The 24,830-nt window shown below is 36.6% G+C and overlaps 1 long non-coding RNA gene across 3 annotated transcripts in view; it reads right to left on the bottom strand.

Annotated features, from left to right (window-relative positions):
- LOC136385474 (uncharacterized) overlaps positions 1 to 24,830 on the bottom strand; it is a 299,892-nt gene that overhangs the window by 229,743 nt on the left and 45,319 nt on the right. For all 3 annotated transcript variants that reach the window (XR_010747831.1, XR_010747829.1, XR_010747830.1), the window contains one exon: positions 23,961 to 24,048. This is a non-coding gene — a long non-coding RNA (uncharacterized lncRNA). The remainder of the gene's footprint in view (positions 1 to 23,960; positions 24,049 to 24,830) is intronic.

The raw sequence follows: 24,830 nt of genomic DNA, 5'->3' as shown, positions 1-24,830 counted from the left end.
TCAATAGAGGGTTGGATAAAGAAGTGGTACATATATACAATGAAATACTTCTCAATCATAAGAAATAATGATATGACAACTTGGATGGACCTTAAAAACATTAAAATGAATGAAATAAGTAAATCAGAAAAAGCTAAGAACTGTATGATTTCACATATAGGTGGGATATAAAATAAAGACTCATGGAGATAGATAAAAGCGAAATGCTTTACAGGGGGAAGTGGACATAGGGAGGGTGATGGGGGAGGTGGTGAGGGGAAGGATGTAAAAAAGAACAAATATAAGGTGACAAAATATGATTTGACTTTGAGTGATGGGTATACAACATAACCAACAGTTCAAATGCTATGAAAATGTTTACCTGAAACCTATGTACCCTTATTGGCCTATGTCACCTTGTTAAAATTAATTTTCTAAATAAAATTTAAAAATTAAAAAATAAAACAAAATACATTAAAGGAGGTCGTGTAAATTAAATTATATTAAAGTAGAAAAATAATTACATAGAAGAATTGGAATACACCATTGAGAAAATCTCCCAGAAAGTAGAGCCAAAAGAAAAAACAAAATAACATGAAAAGTAGATAAAATTAGAGGACCACTCCAAAAGATACATCCCACAAATGATGGCAGTAAAGAACAGAATAAAGAAAAAAACAAGAAAAGTGTACTAATTGTCTACTGCTGCAAAACAAATTCTACCAGAAACAGTTGTTTAAACAACAGTAATCAGTGCCTCTTCTGGCTTATGTGGGACAGGAATTCATACAGGGCATACTGGGGATTGTTTACGCTCAAAATGACTGGGCCTCTGCTAAAAGGCTCCAATACTAGAAACTGAAATCATCTCATTTCTCATCCATATGTTTAGTGGTTCATGCTGGCTGTGGACTAGCTGAGGCATTCAACTGGTACATCCATGTGGCCTGGGCTTTCTCACAGTGGCAGCTTGATTCCAAAGATAAATGTTTTGAGAAAAAAGAGAAAGAAATTTCTACAGAAATTGTATTTTCTTGAATAACCTAGCCTTGGAAGATGCATAGTGTCACTTATGCAACATTCTATTGATTGAGGCAGTTACAAAGGTTTATCCATGCTCAAGGGAAGAAAATACAGACTCTATCACTTCTTGGAGAATTGAGAAGATCACATTATAAGAGGAGTATTTAGAATGGGAGATGTATTGGCATTATCATCTTTGGAAAATAAAATCTGCCACAGGAGGAAAAAAAAATCTTCAGAGAAATATCAAAATACAAGAATATTTTCCAGAATTGAAGGATATGAGTTTCCAACTTAAAAGGATTCACTGAATAACCAATCCAAACGGAAGAAAATAAAACCACACTAAGTCATTTTATTGAGAAATTTTAGAACACTGAGGTGAAAATGGGAGATCCTATGATTACCAGTTTTTTTTGACTCTCCAACATTTTTTCTTGTTTAAAAATGTCCACTGTCCCACTGGGGAGACTATTTATCATCACACACTTCCCTTTCCCTACTTCAGGAAAGTGCACTTACTTACCCCAAGTCAACTGATGTATCTAATACTCTTGATCATGCTGCTTGGTTCAGGGATGGACATATTTCACAAATAAAGCCAAGCCAGGCTTTTGTTCAGGTACTGATATAAACATTGGTTATGAAAGGGCCTCTTCTGAGATTGCAAAGCAGGAGGGACAAAGTAAGCCTAGAGCTGCCAGGGACTATCTTTTCAATTAAGTATGGAAGGCCTGCTTGAGAATGAAGCTAAAACAAATGGAACTAGATATAAAAGATGGAAAGAGAAAGAATTAAAACGATATTGTTGGAATGCTAACTCTACCCTTAGCCATCCATGGTTAAGTAAACCAATCAATCCTCACCCTAGCTTTTTTTTTGCTTAAGCTCATTTGAGATAAGCTTCTTCCATTTGAACCCAAAAGTCCTGACCATCAAATAACTCATCACATGGGCATTTCAAAGAATAACCATATGAGATAGTAATCATCAGAATATGCAAATTTTGTCAATTCCTAAGGGTAGATTCTAATAGTAGTAAGCGTTCCTATGGCACTCAAAACTTCAAGGAACAACTATAAAATATTTTCTCCCAGGCATTTATTTACTCATATTTCAATGAGAACTTTTAAGAAAACAGAGAAAGATCCTATTGACCTATCAAGTATTTTTTATTTGTAACTCAAAATTAGTAATGTGTGTGCAAGACTTAATTTAAAAAAATAGAGCCATTATTTTCAGAAATGGAATATATCTTTAATGTGAGGCCTAAGATATATGGTATAGCTGAAGACATAATAAAAGTTTATAATTTTGATTTGCTGCTTCATAAATCCTCAAAAATCTTTTTAATTTTCCAAACGTTTTTTATTTTATTACAATTTTTCCTGGATTTTAAATTTTATTTAGAAAATTAACAGGGTGACAATGATGAATAAGAGTACATAGGTTTCAGGATGACATATCTATAGCATTTGAACTGTTGATTATGTTGTATACCCATCACCCAAAGTCAAATCATCCTCCATCACCTTATATTTGTTTCTCTTTATGCCTTTCCCCCTCCCCCACCTCCTTTCTCTCCTTCCTTCCCCTTCTCCTGGTAACCACTGCACTCTTACCTATGTCCATGAGTCTCTATTTTGTGTCCCACCTACGTATGAAATCATACAGTTCTTAAGTCTTTCTGATTTACTTATTTCACTCAGTATGATATTATCAAGGTCCATCTATGTTGTCGTAAATGATACTATGTAATCATTTCTTATGGATGAGTAGTATTCTATAGTATATATGTACCACAGAAGCTTTTTAGTTTGATACCATCCTGTTCATTTATTTTTGCCTTTACTTCCCTTGCCTTTGGGGTCAAATTCATAAATCGTTCTCTATGCCCAAGGTCCATGAGTTTAGCACCTGTTTTCTTCTACATAATTTATACTTTCAGATTTTATATTTATGTTTTGATTTATTTTGAATTAATTCTTGTGTGGGGTGACAAACTGTAGTCAAGTTTCATTTTTTGAAACTGGCTTTCCAATTTTCCCAGTGTCATTTATTGAAGAGGATTTCTTTTGTCCACTGTGTACTTTTTCTTCCTTTGTCAAAGATGATTTGTCTATATGCATATGCTTTTATTTTGGGGCTCTCAATTCTGTTCCATTGGTCTGTATGTCTATTTTTCTACTCATACCATGCTGTTTTAATTACTGTTGCTCTACAGTATAATTTTTTTTAACAGAGACAGAGAGAGAGAGTCAGAGAGAGGGATAGACAGGGACAGACAGGACAGACAGAAATGGAGAGATGAGAAGCATTGATCATTAGTTTTTCATTGCGCTTTGCGACACCTTAGTTGTTTATTGATTGCTTTCTCATTTGTGCCTTGACCACGGGCCTTCAGCAGACCGAGTAACCTTTTGCTTGAGCCAGTGACCTTGGGTCCAAGCTGATGAGCTTTTGCTCAAACCAGATGAACCCGCACTCAAGCGGGCGACCTCGGGGTCTCGATCTGGGTCCTTCCGCATCCCAGTCTGACACTCTATCCACTGCACCACCGCCTGGTCAGGCTCTACAGTATAATTAAAAGTCAGGTTATGAGATACCACCAGCCTCATTCTTTCTCCTCAGGATTTTATTGGCTATTTGGTGTTTTTATGGTTCCATAAATACCTGATAAGTTTTTTTTCTATTTCTTGAAAAATGATATTGGTGTTTTGATAGGGTTGAATTAGACTTGTATATTGCTTCGGGTTAGTATGGCCATTTTAATTATGTTGATTCTTCCAACCCATGAATATGAAACATTTTTCATTTCATTGTGTCTCTTTCATTTCTTTCAATAATATTTTGTAGTTTCCAGAATACAGGTATATAATATAGGTCCTACACATTTTTGTTATTCCTAGTTATTTTATTTTTGTTGTTGTTGTTGTTGCAATTGTAAAAGGTATAGTTTTGGGGTTTTTAGTTCATTTTCCGATGTTTCATCTTTGGTATATAAGAAAGCAGTGTACTTTTGTATTATATATTGATTTTGTATCCTGAGAATTTACTATATATATTTATTGTTTCTAATAGTGTTTTGGTGGAGTCTTTGGGGTTTTCCATATACAGGAGCATGTCATCTGCAAAAAGTGAAAACTTTACTTCTTTTCCGATATGGATAGCTTTTATTTCTTTCTCTTGCCTGATCACTCTGTCTAAAACTTCCAGAACTATGTTGAATAACAGTGAAAAGAGTGGGCAACCATGTTTGTTTCTCATTTTAGAGGAAAAGCCTTCACTTTTTCACAATTTATTATGATTAAAGCTCATGGTTTGACATATATGACCTTTATTATGTTGAGATACTTTCCTTTTATTTCAATTTTATTGAATGTTTTAAACAGAAATGGATATTGTCTCTTACCAAATACGTTTTCTGCATCTATTGCTAGGATCATATTGTTTTTGTTCTTTGTTTTGTTGATGTAGCGTATTATGTTGATTGATTTCAATATATTGAACCATAACTGTGCTCCTGGAATAAATCCCACTTGATTATGATGTACTACTTTTTTGATGTATTGTTGTATTCCATTTGCTAGTATTTTGGGGGGGATTTTTATGTCTGTATTCATTAAAGATATTGGTCTGTATTTTTTTTTTTTTACTTTTGTCTTGTCCTTGCAAGGATTTGGTATGAGGTTTATGTTCTCCTCATAAAATGTGTTATGAAGTATTGCTTCTTCTTCTATTTCTTGTAAGACTTTGAGAAGAATATGTACCAAATCTTTGAATGTTTGGTAGAATTCACCAGTGTAGCAATTTGTTCCTGAACTTTGGTTTATGGTGTGGTTTTTAATAATTGCTTTTATTTCCTCCCAACTTACAGGTGTATTTAGGTTTTCCATTTTTCGTGACTAAGTCTAGGAAGATTTTATAGATCTAGGAATTTATCCATTTCCTCTAGGTTACTGAATTTGGTTGCATAAAATCTTTCATGATATTCTACTATGATCCTTTGTATATCTATGATTTTGGTGGTAATCTTTCCTCTTTAATTTCAAATTTTGTTTATATGAATCCTTACTCTTTTTCATTAGTAAGTCTAGAAAGTGGTTTGCTACCTTTATTGATCTTTTCAAAGAAACAACTCATTGTTGAATTAATTTTCTCTACTTTATTTCTCCTCTATTTCATTTAGTTCTACTCTAATTTTTACTATTTCCTTCCTTCTGCTGATGTTGTGTTGCCTTTGTTCTTCTTTTTCTAGTTCCTTAAAACGTGTTGTTAGGTTGTTCATTTGGAATTTCTATTGTTTCTTGACATAAGCCTACAGTGATATAAACTTTCCTCTTATTACTCTTTTCACTGCATCCCAGAAATTTGATATATTGTGTTGTCATTTTTTTATTTAATTTTATTTTTTTGATTAATTTTAATGGGGTGACATTGATAAATGAGGGTACATATGTTCAGAGAAAACAGGTTATTTTTGCCATTTGCTTATGCTGGATTCCCATCGACCAAAGTCCAATTGTCTTTGTGACTCGATGTCACCTTCTAACTCATATTCTCTGTGCCCCTCTCCTCCCCCATCCACCTCCCTCTCCTCCCCCCCACCCCGGAACCCCCACACTCTTGTGCATGTCTCTGATTCTCATTTTTATGTCCCGCCTATGTATGGAATCATATAGTTCTTAGTTTTTTCTGATTTACTTATTTCGCTCAGTATAATGTTATCAAGGTTCAAACATGTTGTTGTAAATGATCTGATGTCATCATTTCTTATGGTTGAGTAGTATTCCATAGTATATATGTACCGAAGCTTTTTAAGCCACTTGTCCTCTGACGGACACTTGGGTTGATTTCAGATCTTTGCTATTGTGAAAAATGCTGCAATACACATGGGATGCATTTCTTCTTCAAAAAACAGTGCTATGGTGTTCTTGGGGTATATTCCTAACAGAGGGATAGCTGGGTCAAAAGGCAGTTCGATTTTTAATTTCTTGAGGAATCTCCATACTGTTTTCCACAGTGGCTGCACCAGTCTGCATTCCCACCAGCAGTGCAGGAGGGTTCCCTTTTCTTCACATCCTCACCAGCACTTATTCTGTGTTGTTTTGTTGATGAGCGCCATTCTGACTGGTGTGAGGTGATATCTCATTGTGGTTTTAATTTGCATTTCTCTAATGATTAGTGATGTTGAGCATTTTTTCATATGCCTATTGGCCATCTGTGTGTCCTCTTTGGAGAAGTGTCTATTCATTTCTTTTACCCATTTTTGGATTGGATTGTTTGTCTTTCTGGTATTAAGTTTTACAAGTTCTTTATAAATTTTGGTTATTAACCCCTTATCCAACGCATTGTCAAATATATTCTCCCATTGTGTAGTTTGTCTTTTTATTCTGTTCTTATTGTCTTTAGCTGTGCAGAAGCTTTTTAGTTTGATAAAGTCCCATTTGTTTATCTTGTCTTTTATTTCACTTGCCTACGGAGACAATTCGGCAAATACATTGCTGTGAGAAATGTCAGAGAGCTTACTGCCTATGTTTTCTTCTTAGATGCTTATGGTTTCATGGCTTACATTTAAGTCTTTTATCCATTTTGAGTTGATTTTTGTGAATGGTGTAAGATAGTGGTCTAGTTTCATTTTTTTACAGGGAGCTTTCCAATTTTCCCAACACCATTTGTTAAAGAGGCTGTCTTTACTCCAATGTATACTCTTACCTCCTTTGTCAAATATCAGTTGTCCATAAAAGTGTGGGTTCATTTCTGGGTCTTCAATTCTATTCCATTGATCTATATGCCTGTTCTTATGCCAGTACCAGGCTATTTTGAGTACAATGGACTTATACTATAACTTGATATCCGGAAGTGTGATAAATCCCACTTTATTCTTCCTTTTCAGGATTGCTGAGACTATTCGTGTTCTCTTTTGTTTCCATATACATTTTTGGAATGTGTTCTATATCTTTGAAGTAAGTCATTGGTATTTTAATTGATATTGCATTGAATTTATAAATTGCTTTGGGTAATATACATATTTTAATGATGTTTGTTCTTCCTAACCATGAGCATGGTATATGCTTCCACTTGTTTGTATCTTCCTTGATTTCTTTTATCAATGTTTTATAATTTTTCAAGTACAAGTCTTTAATCCCCCTGGTTAAATTTATTCCTGGTACTTTATTTTTTTGGTTGCAATGGTAAAGGGGATTGATTCCTTAATTTCTCTTTCTGACAGTTCATTGTTAGTGTATAAAAATGGCTCTGATTTCTGAGTATTAATTTTATATCCTGCCACCTTGCTGAATTCATCTATCAGGTCTAGTAGTTTTTTGACAGAGACTTTACGGTTTTCTATATACAATATCATATCATCTGCAAATAATGATAGTTTTACTTCTTCTTTTCCAATTTGGATGCATTTTATTTCTTTTTCTTGTCTGATTGCTGGCTAGGACTTTCAGGACTATGTTGAATAAGAGTGGTGAAAGGGGGCACTCCTGACTTGTTCCTGATCTTAAAGGGATTGTTTTAATTTTTGCCCATTGAGTATGATGTTGGCTGTGGGTTTGCCATAGATGGCCTTTATCATGTTGAGGTATGTTCCTTGTATTCCCACTTTGCTTAGAGTTTTGATCCTGAATGGGTGCTGGATTTTATCAAATGCTTTTTCTGCATCTATTGAAATTATCATGTGGTTATTCTCCTTCCTTTTGTTTATGTGATGAACCACATTGATTGATTTGCAAATATTGTTCCAGCCTTGCCTCCGAAGAATAAATCCCATTTGATCCTGGTGTATGACTTTTTTCATATATTGCTGGATCCGGTTTGCTAATATTTTGTTGAGGATTTTAGCATCTAAATTCATCAGGATATTGGCCTATAATTTTCTTTCTTTTTGTTATCTTTGCCTGGTTTTGAAATCAGAATTATGCTCACCTCGTAAAAGGAGCTTGGAAGTCTTCCTTCCTCTTGAATTTTTTGAAATAGCTTGAGAAGGATAGGAGCTAGTTCTTCTTTGAATATTTGGTAGAATTCACTTGTGAAGCCATCAGTCCCAGTACTTTTCGTTTTTGGGAGCTTTTTGATAACTGTTTCAATCTCATTTGTTGTAATTGGTCTGTTTAGGTTTTCTGAGTCTTCCAGATTAATTTTTGGAAGATTGTATGTTTCAAGGAATTTGTCCATTTCATCTAGGTTGTCTAGTTTTTTGGTGTACAGTTCTTCATATTACTTTCTTACAATATTTTGTATTTCTGTTGTGTCAGTTGTTATTTCTCCACTCTCCTTTCTAATTTTTTTTTATTTGAGTCCTCTCTTTTTTTTTCTTGGTGAGTCTAGTTAAAGGTTCATCAATCATGTTTACCTTTTCAAAGAACCAGCTCCTGGTTTCATTGATCCTCTGTATTGTTTCTTTAGCCTCTATGTCATTTATATCTGCTCTGATCTTTATTATTTCTTTCCTTCTACTACATTTCGGTTTTAGTTGCTGTTCTTTTTCTAGTTCTCTTAGAAGCAGGGTCAAGTTGTTTATTTGAGCTTTTTCTAGCTTCTTGAGGTATGACTGTAATGCTATGAATTTCCATCTCAAGACTGTCTTTGCTGTGTTCCATAAATTTTGAGTTGATGTATGCTCATTATCATTCGTTTCTAGGAATTTTTAAATTTCTTCTTTGATCTCATTGTTTACCCATTTGTTATTTAATAACATGCTATTTAGTTTCCAAGTGTTTTAGTATTTTTCAGTTTTTCTGTTGTGGTTGATTTCTAGTTTTATTCCATTGTGATCAGAGAAAGTGCTCGATATGATTTCAATGTTCTTAAATTTGTTGAGACCGCTTTTGTGCCCTAACATGTGATCTATTCTAGAGAATGTACCATAAGCACTTGAAAAGAATGTATATTCTACTGCTTTAGGGTGAAAGGTTCTGAAGATATCTATTAAATCAAGTTGATCTAGGATGTCCTTTAAGTCTGCTGTTTCTTTGGTAATTTTCTTTCGTGAGGATCTATCTAGTGCTGTTAGTGGTGTGTTGAAATCCCCTACTATTATAGTATTGCTGTTGATCTTGCCCTTTAAATCCATCAAAGTCTGCTTTATATATTTAGGTGCTCCTATATTAGGTGCGTAGATATTTATAATGGTTATATCTTCCTGTTGGATTGCTCCCTTTATCATTATGTAGTGACTTTATCTCTTACTATAGTCTTTGTTTTAAAGTCCATTTTGTCTGAAATAAGTATTGCTACTCCAGCTTTTTTTTCATGTCCATTTGCTTGAAATATTTTTTCTATCCATTTATCTTCAGTCTATATGCATTTTTTTAAGGTGTGTCTCTTGTAGACAGCATATATATGGGTCCTGTTTTCCTATCCAAGCAGCTACCCTATGTCTTTTGATTGGATCTTTTAATCCATTTACATTTAAGGTTATTATTGATATGTAATTTATTTTATTTTATTTTTATTTTTTTATTTCATTATAGTAATACTACACATGTTCTTTTATCTATTTTTTTTGTATTTTTCTGAAGCTGGAAACAGGGAGAGACAGTCAGACAGACTTTCGCATGCGCCCGACCGAGATCCACCCGGCACGCCCACCAGGGGCGACACTCTGCCCACCAGGGGGCGATGCTCTGCCCCTGCGGGGCGTTGTTCTGCCATGACCAGAGCCACTCCAGCACCTGGGGCAGAGGCCAAGGAGCCATCCCCAGTGCCCGGGCCATCTTTGCTCCAATGGAGCCTTGGCTGTGGGAGGGAAAGAGAGAGACAGAGAGGAAGGAGGGGGGGTGGGGGTGGAGAAGCAAATGGGTGCTTCTCCTATGTGCCTTGGCCAGGAATCGAACCCAGGTCCCCGCATGCCAGGCCGACGCTCTACCGCTGAGCCAACCGGTCAGGGCCGATATGTAATTTTTTATTGCCATTTTATTCTTTAAAATTTATTCCTCTTTTGCTATATTCTTTTTTTCCTTTGATCTGTTTACAACAGGCCCCTTAGCACTTCTTGCAGCCTTGGTTTGGTTGTAGTAAATCCCTTGAGTTCTTTTTTTGTCTGGATAGCTTTTTATTTCTCCTTCAATTTTAAACGATAGCCTTGCTGGATAAAGTAGTCTTGGTTGTAGGCTCTTGTTCTGCATTACTTTGAATATTTCTTGCCATTCCCTTCTGGCCTCAAGTGTTTCTGTTGAGAATTTGGAAGTCATCCTTATGGGGGCTCCTTTGTAGGTGATAGTCTTTTTATCTCTAGCAGCTTTTAATATTTTCTCTTTATCACTTAGCTTTGGTATTTTAATTATGATGTGTCTTGGTGTAAATTTCTTTGGGTTTCTCTTTAATGCAGTTCTCTGTGCTTCCTGAATATGTGAGATGTTTTTCTGCCTTAATTGAGGGAAGTTTTCAGCTATGATATGCTTGAACAAAGTTCCTAGCCCTTGTTCTTCCTCTTCTTCTTCAGGAACCCCTATTATGCGAATGTTATTTCTCTTCATGTTGTCACAGAGCTCTCTTACAGTTTCCTCAGACTTTTTGAGTCTCTTTTCTTTTTTCTACTCTGCTTCCGTGCCATTATTTATCATGTCCCCTAACTCACTGATTCTATTCTCAGCTTCATCCATCCTGCTTTTAATTCCTTTCATTGTGTTCATTTCTGATATTGTATTTGTCATTTCTGACTGATTCTTTTTTATTATTTCAATGTCCATTTTAATATGTGGTATCTCTTCATTTAGGTGTTCATAATGACCATCTATTGTTGTTCTAGTGTCTTTGAGCATCCTAATAATTGTTATTTTAAATTCTGCATCTGGTAATTTGGTTATATATGTTTTATTCAGGTCCTTTTCTGGGGATTTCTCTTGTCTCATTTGTGTTGCATTTCTCTGCCTTCTCATGTTTTCTGTGTAAAAGAAGGTCTTGGCCACTGGAGTCCACTGGGCGTGGCCTCTGTTCCCTAGGTATAGTCTGTCAGCAGGCCCATCACCCCCTCTGCTGTTGCTGTGTAGGGCGCTTGGGTATGGGCTTTGCTGGTGCCTTCCCACTGGGGCTGTTGCTTTGGTTTCAGCCTTTCCTTCATGGGTTGGCTGTGATCACATGCTCGGGTGTACAAGCTTCGTGGCCTTGGCCTTTGCCCTGCCCCCGTGGGTGGCATTATGCTCAGCCCTGAGGTCAGTGGCAGCTCCTTTGCTCAGTTGTGGGTCTCTGCCTATTTCTGGGCTTCTGCCTCGCCCTTGCAGGAAGAGCCTACTTGTGGGAGGGTTGCAAGCCTTGGCTCCATAGGCCAGGCGGGACTGCATGCCCACACTCAGTAGTGGGACACTCCTGTTCTGGGCTTTTGGCTCCACCCCCGCAAGAGGAGCCGGCTCCCAAGTCAGGCCACAAGCTTTGGTTCTGTGGGCGGGGCAAGGCTGTGCTCCTGTGCCCTTGCTCAAGGGCTGGTCTCCACCCCTTCCGGGATTCCTGCCCTTCTCCCTCAGGCTGGATTATGGGTAGCCCGCATCTGGGCTTGACCACTTTTGCGCACCCCTCCTCCCCAGCTGGGGAAGACTGAGCTCACACCTTGACCCAGTTGTGGCCAGCCGGCTTTCGCCCTTGCCAACAGAACCACACTTCCGCGTCCCACCGCTGCCCGCCCTCGGGCGAGCCCTCAGCTGTGTGGGTGTAGGTGCTGCAGCTCAGACCCTAAGACTCACTAATGTAGCCCCAAAAGCTCCCTCCTTCTAAGCAACTCTGCTCTGAGTGCCACGGAAGAGCTTGTTTGGCTGGTGTCCTGCTTCCCTTTGCTGCTATTGCTGTTTCCAGGGAAAATATTCACTTCAGATTTGGGGAGTGACTCGTCCCAGGGGTTAGGGTGGCTGTCTCCCAAAATGTTTCTCCCTGTGCCTCCTAGATTACACTCTCTTCCTGCTACTCTGGTTCTCTCCTCTCTCCTCATTCCCCAGAGCCCCGGGTGAGTGTTTGTGAGAGAGATTTTCTGCGCGGTCCCTTTAAGAAGAATCCTGGTTCTGAGAAATCAGTCTCTTTCTCGGAAACAGTATCGTATCTTGTTTCCAGCTAAATACTGTCCAGACACCTCTTCTAGGCTCTGGGGCTGCAGGCTGGAGCTTTGTTCCTGGGCTCAGGACCCTCCTCTCTCTGCTAAACTCACTTCTCGCCACACGAGTCTCTCCCGGCTGCCGTTCACTCTGGGGAGCTGGGCAGCCCTCTCCGTGTTTCCGCTTTTCCTACCAGTCTCGGTGTGGCTTCTTCAGTGTTTCTTGGTTGAAGAGTCCTCTTAGTTTAGTCCCTGTGGTGTTGTCATTTTCATTTGTTTATATATATTTTTTGATCTCTGATTTTATTCCTTCTTTGAACTAGTCATTTTCTAGAAGGACGTTGTTAAATTTCCACATTTTTGTAATTTTTTGTCTTAATTTTTGCCATTGAATTCTAAGTTCAAAGCATTATGATCATAAAATATTGTCGGTATAATTTCAACCTTCCTGAATTTGTTGATGTTAGTTTTCTGGCCCAGCATATGATCTCTCCTCGAGAATGTTCCATACACATAGGAAAAGAATGTATAATCTGACTTTTGAGAATGAAATGTCCTATAACTGTCTATTATTTCCATTTGTTCCAGAGTGTCACTTAAGTCAGATGTCTCTTTATTTTTTTCTGTTTAAATTATCTAACACCATCTATGTTGTGTTGAAATCTCCATGTATGATTGAATATTTGTCTGCTTCTATTTTTAGATCAGTTAGTAGATGTCTTATATATTTTGATGTTCCCTAGTTCAGTGCATGTATATTAAGAAGTGCAATATCTGGCCTGGCCTGTGGTGGCACAGTGGTTAAAGCCGGAATGCTGGAATGCTGAGGTCGCCGGTTCAAAACCCTGGGCTTGCCTGGTCAAGGTACATACGGGAGTTGATGCATCCTGCTCCTTCCCCTCTCCTCTCTTTCTCTCTACTCTCTCTCTAAAAATGAATAAATAAAATCTAAAACATAAATTAAAAAAAAGAAGTACAATATCTTCTTGATATGATGTCCTCTTTATTCTTATGAATTGTCCACCTTTATCTCTGGTTACCTTTGTTATTGAAGTCAACATTATCAGATATGAGTATTGCTATAGCTGCTTTTCTTTGAATATTATTTGTTGGAGAAATCACTTTTCACTTTTACTTTGAAACTACATTTGTCCTTGCAGCTTATATGTGTCTTGTGGAGGCAGCAATTGGATAGGTTTTGCTTTTTGATCCAATCTATAACTCTATGTCTCTTTATTGGTGAGTTCATTTCATTTATATTTAGGGTAAAAATTGTCACTTGAGGATTTCCTATAGCCATTTTATGTTTTCTTTTCTGGTAGCTTTGTGTCTTATTTGGTTCTTCTCTTTTGTTTCTGTCAGTTGTTTTGTTTGACAGTGCTCCATACTTTTCCTGTTTCTTTTTTTTTTAAGCTGTGCGTTACAGTGGTATCTTTTTTGTAGGTAGGTATCATTATATTATTAAGAAAAAAATGTTCATATGTATGAGTCTTTGTCTTATGAGTGTTTCTGCATTCCATTCTCCTTTGCAACTGCAGATATTTACCCTTCCCCCCTTTTATGTTATTGTTGTCACAGATTATCCCTGATTTTACTGCGACCTTGTTGGAAATTTTACTTTCAGTTTTGATTTGTCTTGTACTTTGTATCTGGTCAAATACCCTCTTTAAGTATTTCCTGTTGTGAGGGTTTTCTGGTAAATAAATTCCCTCAACTTCTTTATGTCTGTAAAAGTTTTTATTTCTCCATCACTTATGAAGGATAACTTTGATGAATATAGTATTCTTGACTTGTAATTCCTCTCTTTAAAAATTGCAAATGTTTGGGTCCACTCTCTTTTGGCTTGTAGAGTTTCTGCTGAGAAGTCTGATGATAAACTAATGGGATTTTCTTTTTATGTATGTTATGTTCTTCTTTTCTTTAGCTTCCTTGAGGATTATTTCTTTGTCACTGGTCTTATACAATTTTATTACCATATGCATCAGAGTAGATCTGTTTGGGTTGTAGTAACTTGGCTTTCTCTTTGCTTCTTGCATTCAAGGCTCTAACTCTTTCCATAGGCTTGGGAAAGTCTCATCAATTATTTGCTCAAATGGACTCTCCATTCACTTCTTCTCTTCTTCTTCTGATATACCCATTATTCTTATATTGCTCTTTCTAATGTAGTCAGACAATTCTTGTAGCACTCTTTCAGTCTTTTTTAATTAGTGAGTCTCTCTCCTCTTCTCTCTGTAGCATCTCTAGTTGCCTGCCTGATGTCACTAATTATTTTGTCTATCAGGCTTCTTCTAAACGTGCTACTTTAGTCTTCAATTTATGTATTGAATTATTTACCTGTTTATAAAGTTTAAATATCCTTGGTGAGGTATTGTTTTTGTTCATTAATTTCTTTTCTGAGCTCACTAAGTTGCCTATTATTGACTTTTCTATCACACTGAGTATTTTCAGAACTTGAATTTTGAATTCTCTATTAACTCCACAATTTCCATGTGACTGAGATCTTTTTGCGGTGATTTATCATTTTCTTTCTGAACTACACCTCTGTCTCATGTAATTATGGTATTAAATTTCTTATTCCTTGATGGCATTTGAGAATGATATTGTTCAGAAGACTAAAAAAAAATAAAAACTATAAAAATGGAAAAGAGTGATGTCAGAGAAATGGAAGTGGGAGAGATACTTCTGATCTCTACCCTTAAAATTTCAACAAGTTGAGTAAGTATAACACAGTGAAGGGTCTCCAGCTCTGCTTGCATGTGGGCCTATAAAATTTATACAAAAAATGGACTGAAGGTTAAATGAGGTGAAAGAGAGGCAGAAAATAAATGGCATCCACAGTCAACTCTAAAAAGGAAAGTAGAAGACTCTTTGCTGAATGAAGGAAGAGAGTTTTATTCTGAGCCAGGAGAGGCAGAGACTGGGGTACAGTGGAGAAGGAGTTGAACTAAGGTGTGCACAATCAAACACAGGTTTACCAAAGACTACTCAGGTTGCTTGGCTTTCAATCAACTTGTGCCAGCCTGCAATCAGCTTGCAATACAACCTCCATCAGTGCCTGTGCTGAACCCATGTGTCTAATATTTCTGGCAAAGCAAGAGCTCCATTGGTGGGCACTGGGTGGTGCCTGGCTCTCTCAGTGAGATTTCAAGCTCCATCACTGGATGCTGGATGGTGGCTGGCTCTCGTGGATAAATGCGAGCTCCATTGGTAGGGGTTAAACCCATAAAGATCAGCTTCACACAGAGCTGTACACTCCCTAAGCCCTGTGCTAATGCTCTAATAGTAGTCCGCACTCTGTGAAGTATCAGGGAAAACAAAAGTGCACACCCCCAGCGCTGAGATCCCACCTTCCACCCCAAGCGATACAAAGAGTGGTGATGGAGGGCCCCCTAAAATCTCTGGGGCTACTCTCTCCCCTGAGAGGTGGAAATGCTCCACATCTGATCCCCATGGACTGCTGATACTTAGGGAAAAAATGACAGGGAACCAGAAATTGCCACTGCTAAAGGTATAAATCCAGCCACAAAGCATACCTGACAACATGCCCACTTGCACCAATGTGACTGGGGCCCTGCCTAAATCAGTAGGATACCAGAGCTTTGCCAAAGAACTTTACAGAGCCAAAACTTGTAGTATAGCAACAAATACTGGAAAAGAATGCTTCTTGTTAGGGTTCTTAACACTGCTCTCAAATGCCATTAAGGAAGAAATCATACATCATGGAAACACAAGACAGAGACAAAGTTCAGGTAGGAAATAAGTAATCTCCAGAAAAAAATTTTCAATTACATAGAAATTTTGAAGATAAGTGACAGAGAATTTAAAATTGAAGTTCAAAAATACTCAATTAGTTGCAAAAAAAAAAATACTTATAGGCAATTTAATGAGTTAAAATAACAAATTAATGAACAAAAATACTATTTTACTAAGGCAATTGAAACTTAAATAAAAGTAAACAAAGATAAAAAACTCAATACATGAACTGAAAAATGAGGTAACAAGTTTAGCTAATAGAACAGGCCACATAGAGGAGAGAATCAGTGACATCGAAGACAGGCAACTAGAGATGCAACAGAAAGAAAGAAATACCAATTTAAAAAAAAAATGAGAGGCCTTGGCCGGTTGGCTCAGTGGTAGAGCGTCGGCCTGGCGTGCGGGGGACCCGGGTTCGATTCCCGGCCAGGGCACATAGGAGAAGCACCCATTTGCTTCTCCACCCCCGCCCCCCCTCCTTCCTCTCTGTCTCTCTCTTCCCCTCCCGCAGCGAGGCTCCATTGGAGCAAAGATGGCCTGGGCGCTGGGGATGGCTCCTTGGCCTCTGCCCCAGGCGCTAGAGTGGCTCTGGTCACGGCAAAGCGATGCCCCAGAGGGGCAGAGCATCGCCCCCTGGTGGGCAGAGCGTCGCCCCTGGTGGGTGTGCCGGGTGGATCCCGGTCGGGCGCATGCGGGAGTCTGTCTGACTGTCTCTCCCCATTTCCAGCTTCAGAAAGAAACAGAAAAAAAAATTAAAAAAAAATGAGAGAGTTTATGAAAATTGTCTCCATCAGAAAGAACAATATAAGAATAATGGGTATATCAGAAGAAGAAGAGAGGGAAAAGGTAATGAAAACCAATTTAAACAAATAATTGATGAGAATGTCCCAAGTCTGTGGAAAGAAAGCCTCAAATCCAAAAAACAAATGGAATACTGAGTTACCTCAACCTAAACAGGCCTACTCCATGGCACATCATAATGAAATTGTCAAAAATCAATGACAAAGAAAGAATCCTCAAGGCAGCTAGAAAAAAGAAAAATGTAACATATAAGGGAAAGCCAATTAGGTTATCATCAGATTTCTCAGAAGAAACTGTACAATCCAGAAGAGAGTAGATGCAAACATTCAAAGTACTGACAAAGAGGTATTACTAGCCAAGAAAACTGTATGCATCAAAGCTTTTCTTCAAAAATGAAGGCGAAATAAAAACCTTTACTGACAAACAGAAGCTGACTAAATTTATCTTTGCTGGATGAAGGAAGAAAAGCCACACTGCAGCATATACAAAAGGGGGTTATTCAACCAGATACAAAGAAAGAAAATACAACTAAAAGCTCTAACAAATCACAATAAAACAAACAAACAAAAAAAAGATAATCTGTGACAATAATATAATAGGGGAGAGGATAAAGACCAGTAGTAGCAAAGGAAGATAGAGGGCAGAAAGACTCACATGATAATAAACTTCTTTAAATATAACAATTATGCTTTCAGTATCATAAAGGTAACCACCCATAAAAAAGGCCACTAGTAAAACAGGTAACTTAAGGAAAAAAAGGAGGGGAGGAAAGTATGAAATACTACCAAACAAAAACAACTGACAGAAAAACAAAAGAGAAGAACCAAACAAGACACAGACTTATCCCAAAACAATACATAAAATGGTATAGAAAACACTCAAGTGTCAATACTTACCCTAAAGATAAATGGATTGAACTCACCAATAAAGAGACACAGAGTGCAGATTGGATCAAAAACAGAACCCAAACATATTCTGTCCTTAAGAGACACATCTAAGCTGCAAGAACAAAAGGAAGCTCAAAGTGAAACTTTGGAAAATGATTCTCCAAGCAAATAATAACCAAATTAAAGCAGGTGTTCACATACTCATATCTGACAATGCTTATTTCAAGACAATAAAGGTAACCAGAGAAAAAGATAGCAATTTCATAATGATAAAGGGGACTCTGCATCAAAAACACATAACACTTCTTAATATATGGGCACCAAATCAGGAAGCACCAAAATATATGACATCTTCTAACTGATCTAAAAATGGAAAGAGACAAAAACATATTTATTCTTGGAGATCTCAATATACCATTGCTGGCTCTAGATTGATCATTCAAACAGAAAATAAATAAAGAAATATCAGCCTTAAATTACACACTAGACCAAATAAACATAATAGCCAGATAAGACAGTGGGGCAGTGGATAGAGCATCAGATTGAACCACAGAGGGCCCAGGTTCGAAAACTGGCTTCAGCATGATTATCTAGCTTAAGTATGAGCTCACACATTTGAGTTCAAGGACGCTGGCTTGAGCATGGGATCATAGACATGACCCAATGGTCGCTGGCTTGAGCCCAAAGGATGCTGGATTGAAGCCCCAGGTCACTGGCTTCAGCACAAGGTCACTGGCTTCAGCAAGGGGTAACTCATTCTGCTGTAGTCCTCCGGTCAAGGCACATATGATAAAGAATCAATGAACTACTAAGGTGCTGCAATGAAGAATTGATGCTGGCCTGACCTGTGGTGGCGCAGTGGATAAAACGTCGACCTGGAAATGCTGAGGTCGCCAGTTCGAAACCCTGGGCTTGCCTGGTCAAGGCACATATGGGAGTTGATGCTTCTAGCTCCTCCCCCTTTCTCTCTCTCTGTCTCTTTGTCTCTATCTCCCTCTCTGTCTCTGTCTCTCCCTCTCTCTCTCCTCTCTAAAAAATGAATAAATAAAATTAAAAATTAAAAAAAAAGAATTAATGCTTATCATCTTTCTCCCTTCTTGTCTGTCTGTCCCTATCTCTACTTCTCTCTGTCTCTCTGTTTCTATCACAAAATAATAAAATAAAATGGACATTTGCAGTACATAAGATGACACTTTTTTCTCTAGTGTACATGGAACATTTTCAAGAATAGACCAGATGCTGGGTCACAAAACTAACATGAACAAATTCAGGAAGATTGAGACTATACCAAGCATATTCTCTGATTATAAGGCTTTAAAATTAAAATTCAACTGCAAAAAGGAAGTAAAAAAACCCATAAAAATGTGGAAGTTAAAAACATTCTTCTAAAAAATGACAAGGTCAAAGAAAAAATATACGCAGAGATCAAAAGATATATAAACACAGATTAATTTAAATGACAATACAATATATCAAAATTTCTGAGATGCAGCAAAAGCAGTAATAAGAAGGAAGTGGAGCCTGACCAGGAAGTGGCACATTGGATAGTGTCGAACTGCAATGCTGAGGGCCCAGGTTCAAAGTGTCAAGGTCTCCAGCTTAAGTGCAAGCACATCCATTTGAGTGCAAGCTCAGCAGCTTGAACATCGGGTTGCTGGCTTGAGTGTGAGATCACAGACATGACCTCCTGGTTGTTGGCTTGAGCCCAAGGTCACTGGCTTGAGCAAGGGGCCACTTGCTCGGCTATACCCCCTGGTCAAGGTACATATGAGAAAGCAATTATTGAACAACTAAGGTGCTGCAACAAAGATTTGATGCTTCTCATCTCTCTCCCTTCCTGTCTATCTTTAGCTTTCCCTCTTTCTGATTCCCTCTCTGTCTCTATCAAAAAAAAAAAAAAAAAAAGAAGAAAGTTAATATCATTAAAGGATTATATCAAGAAACAAGAAAGATTCCAAATAAAATGCTTAACCTCACATTTTAAGGAAATAGAAAAAGAAAAAAAGGCAATCCAAAATCAGCAGAAGAAAGAAAATAGTAAAAATTAGAACATAAGTAAATGAAATAGAGAACAGAAAAATTCTAGAAAAAATTAAAACAAAGAGCTGATTATCTAAATTAAATTAGTGAAATTGATAAATACCTGGCTAACCTCACTAAGGGAAAAATAGAAAGTATTCATATAAAGAAAATTCAAACTGAATGAGGAGAAATTACCACAGATATCATAGACATACAAAAGAAATTGTAGAACACTATTTGAAAAGATATATGGCACTGAATTCAACAATCTAGAAAAAAAATGGATAAATTTCTATAACTATACAGTCTTCCTAGACAGAGTCACCAAGAAGTCGAAAGCCTAAATAGACTTATAAGCAGGGAGGAAATACAAACAACAATCAAAAACCTCTCCCAAAATTAGAGTCTCTGGCCAGGCAGCTACTCTAATGAATTCTACCAAACATTTAGAAAAGCGTTGATTCCTATTCTTCTCAAAGTCTTCCAAAAAATTGAAGAAGCAATGCTCCCTGAAAATTTTATGAAGCCAACATAATCATCATACCAAAACCTGGCAAAAACATTACAAAAAGAGAGAATTAAGAACCAATATCTCTAGTGAATACAAATGCAAAAATCCTAAACAAGATACTAGCAAATCAAATACAACAACACATTAAAAAATTAATACATCACGATTAAATGGAATTCAGTTAAGGAGCACAGGATGGTTTAACATATGTAAATCAATTAATATTACACACCATATCAACAAAATAAATAGCAAAAATCAAATAAGCCTATCAATAAATGCAGAGGATTTCAAAAAAATACAACATCCATTTATGTTTCAAACACTCAATAAAATAGGTATAGAAGGAAAATACCTAAACATATTAAAGTCCATATATCACAAACCATCAACTAATATCATACTAAATGGTGAAAAACTAAAAACTTTTCCTCTAAAATCAGGAAAAAGACAAGGCTGCCCACTCTCTCCATTTCTATTTAACATAGTGCTGGAAGTTTTAGCCAGAGGAATCAGACAAAAGGAAGAAATAAAGGCATTCCAATTGGAAAAGAAGAAGGTAAGGTTTCACTTTTTGCAGATGATATTATCCTGTATATAAAAAAACTCCAAAGACTCTACAGAAAGACTAATAGAAACAATAAACCTGTATAGTAAGGTCACATGATACAAAATCAATATACAGAAGTCCATTGCTTTCATACATGCAATGAAACTTCAAAAAATGAACTCAAAAAATAATCCCTTTACATTTGCAACAAAAAAAGTAAATACTTGGGGATAAACTTAACAAAGAATGCAAAGGATCTAAATACTGAAAACTATAAAAGATTATTAAAGGAAGTTGAAAAAAAAACAATGAAATGGAAAATATTCCATATTCATGGATTAGAAGAATCAACATAGTTAAAATGACGATATTACCTAAAGTAATATACAAATTTAATGTAATTCCCTTCAAAATTCCACTACCATCTTTTAAAGAATTAGAACAAAATATCACCAGGTTTGCGTAGAACCATAAAAAATATATATAGCCAAAGCACTCCTGAGGAAAAAGAACAAAGGTGGAAATATTACAATACCTGATTTCAAATTATACTATAGAGTCAAGATAATCAAAACACCATGGTATTGGCAGAAAAACAGACACACACACCAATGGAACAAAACTGAGAGCTCAGAAATTAAGCCACATATATATGGAAAAATCATCTTCAAGAAAGAAGCTAAAACAGACAATAGAGAAACTTTTCAATAAATGGTGCTGGAAAAATTGGAAAAACATATGCAAAAGATGAAACTTGACTACAGTTTGTCCACCTGCACAAAAACAAATTGAAAATGTATCAAAGTTCTAAACATATGATCTGAAACAATAAATGACTTAGAAGAAAACATAGGTACTAAAATCATGGACCTTGGCCGTAGAGAACAATTTATGAATTTGACCCCAAAGGCAAGAAAAATAAAGGGGAAAAAATGAATGGGACTGTATGCAACTAAAAAACTTCTGCCCAGCAAGGGAAACTGATAACAAAACTAAGAGGCAGCCAACTAAATTGAAGATGATACTTACAAACAATGGCTCTGATAAGTGATTAATATATATATTAATATATATAAAATGTACAAAAAACTCACAAAATTCAGCAACAAACAATTGATCCAGTTAAGAAATGAAGAGAGAACATAAATATTCTTCCAAGAAAACATACAAATGGCCAAGAGATATATGAAAAAATGCTCGTCTTCACTAGCTATTCAAAAATGCTAATGAAAACTACAATGAGATACCATCACACACCTGTTAGATTGGCTATTATCAACAAGACATGTAATAAGTGTTGGAGAAGTTGTTGAGAAAAATGAACGCTCATTCACTGCCGGTAGGAATGTAAATTAGTACAACCATTATAAAAAAAGTATGGCGGTTCCTCAAAATATTAAGAATAGAATTACCACATGACCCAGCAATCCCTCTACTGGGTATCTACCCCAATAACTCAGAAACAATGATATGTAAAGACACATGCACTCCATGTTCATCGCAGTATTATTCACAGTGGCTAAGACATGGAAGCAACCAAAGTGTCCCTGGATAGATTTGATAAAAAAGATGTGGTGTATACACACACACACACACACACACACACACACACACACACACACACACACAATGGAATACTACTCAGCCATAAGATAAGATGACATAGGTTCATTTACAACAACATGGATGGGCCTTGCAAACATTTTATTGAGTGAAATAAGTAAGTCAGAAAAAGCTAAAGTCTGTATGATTTCACACATAGGTGGGATACAAATTTGAGAGTCTTTGACATAGATAATTATGCAGAGGCTACCAAGGGGGAGGGAAATGTAGGGGAAGGGGTTAGGCTAAGGATGTAAAGAGAAACAAATATAAGGTGATGGAAAATTATTTGGCATTAGGTGGTGGATACACATAATTAACTAATCAAATGATGGAGTGATGTTTGCCTGAAATCTATGTACACTTATTGATCAATGTCACCCTATTAAAATTAATTTTCTAAATAAAATTCATATATATGTGTGTGTGTGTGTATGAAATGACATATTGCCATTTACAACAACATGGATAAACCTTGAGAACATTATACTAAGTGAAATAAGTAAATTAGAAAAAGCTAAGATCAATATGATTTCACACATAGGTGGGATATAAAACTCAGACTTATGGACATAGATGAAAGTGAAGTGGTTACCAGGGGGAGGGGGTTGGTGGCACCAGGGGAAGGAGAAGGGGACTAAAGAGGAACAAATATACAGTGATAAAAAAATGATTTGAATTTCAGTGGTGGTATACAACACAATCAACAGTTCAAATTCTATAGAAATGTTTACCTAAAACCTATGTACTCTTAATGATCAATATCACTCTATTAAATTTAATATTTTAAATAAATTTTGGGGGTTTTGTATTTTATTATTTTATTTTATTATTTTATTTTATTTTGTCAGTTAATTTTAACAAGGTGACATTGGTCAACTAGAGTACATACATTTACAGAAAACATCTCCATATCGTTTTTGACATTTAATTATGTTGTATACCTATCACTCAAAGTCAAATTGTCCTCTGTCACCTTTTATTTGTTTCTCTATATGCCCCTCGCCCTTCCCCCACCCCTTGCTCTCCTCCCTTCCTCTCCCCCTGGTAACCACTGTGTTCTTATCTATGTCCATGAGTCTCAATTTTTTTTAAAAAATTAAAAACAATGAAAAATTAAAATAAAAAAGGCAATAAAAATTTGAAAAATTATAACAAGAAAAACTGCTAAAAAGATAAAAAGCGAAAAAACAAAACACCATAAAAATAATAATTAAAAATATGAAATTTAAGGAAGATGAAATTTAAAATATAAAAAGATTAAAAAAAAGAAATAAAAAAAAGAAAAAGGGGAAAAAGAGGAAAAATAAATTTTGGTTTTGAGCGTTGTCTTCCTGTAGATGTCATTGTATTACCACTTTTAGTTCTGTGAAGTTCCAGGGCTGCCCTAAACTGAGATGTTGCTGTCATGATTTAGAAAAGGCTGTAGCTGTGTTGGTGGGTGGGGCGTGTTGTTAGGGCTTAAAGGCTCCTGCTTTACCACTTCAGCTTTTTTGCTTTACAGCCCCAGTAATTGGGATCTCTGACTTCTGTGTATTCCTTCCCATGTCTTAACAGACCTGGGGACCAAACATGGAGCACCTTTGTTCTTCAGGGGAGAGAGTGGCTCTGGAGGGCTAGCAATTGAGTTTGTCTCTGCCACTCTCTATAAAGGGAAATGAGGGAGGCTGAATTAGGGAGGCAGGTGGGCCACACTTTAGCTTTCTCTGTCTCTGTTGAGTGCAGGCAGACCATGGGAACACTGGCTGTTACCCCACAGTCTGTTCATTTTGGTTTGTCTCCCCCTCTGCCTTTCTATCTTACCGCTTCTTCGAGCAGAAGGAGGCCCAGTCACTCCGAGTTTCCTTCTCCTTACTTCTCAAAATCAAGAGAGCCTGACATCCCCTTCTCCCTGTTGCCAGTAAAGAAAAAAAATCAAGTTACTCCAGGTTTGTTTCCTCTCCAAAGCCCACTTTGAATACGTTTTATCGTCTTTCCCCCTTTTGATCCTATTACACCTGTACTGCATTCAGTGCTTGGATCTTTCAGGCACACCTGTGAGCCCATTTCGTGTTCCTCTGTTACATATCAGTTGTTCAATATGTTGAAATTCCAAGGGGAGTGATCAGGAGTATCAATTACACCACCACTACTCTGACATAATCCTGGTTTTCCTGTTCTTCATTTTCAAGATTGCTGAGACTATTTGGGTTCTCTTTTTGTTTCATATACATTTTTGGAATATTTGTCTAGATCTGTGAATTATGTCATTGGTATTTTAACAGTCATTGCATTGAATATATAGATTGTTTTGGGTAGTATAGATATTTAAATGATGTTAATTCTTTCCATCCATGAACACAGTAAATTCTACCACTTGTTTGTATCTTCTTTGATATCTTTTTTCAATGTCTTATAATTTTCTGAGTACAAGTCTTTTACCTTCTTGGTTAAATTTATTCCTAGGTACTTTATTTTTTGTTGATATTGAAATAGTAAAGGAGATTATTTCCTTAATTTCTCTGACAGTTTATTGTTGCTTTATAAAAATGCCACAGATTTCTGAATATTTTATATCCTTCCACCATGCCAAATTTATTTATCAGGTCTAGCAGTTTTTGACTTCAGGATTTTCTATGTACAGTATCATGTAATCAGCAATTAATGATAGTTTTACTTTCTTTTTCCAACTTG

Source organism: Saccopteryx leptura, chromosome X, assembly GCF_036850995.1.
Source record: "Saccopteryx leptura isolate mSacLep1 chromosome X, mSacLep1_pri_phased_curated, whole genome shotgun sequence".
In the NCBI taxonomy this organism is placed as follows: Eukaryota; Metazoa; Chordata; class Mammalia; order Chiroptera; family Emballonuridae; genus Saccopteryx; species Saccopteryx leptura.
Note: the sequence above shows the minus strand (reverse complement) of the source record. Positions and strands in the feature narration are given on the sequence as shown.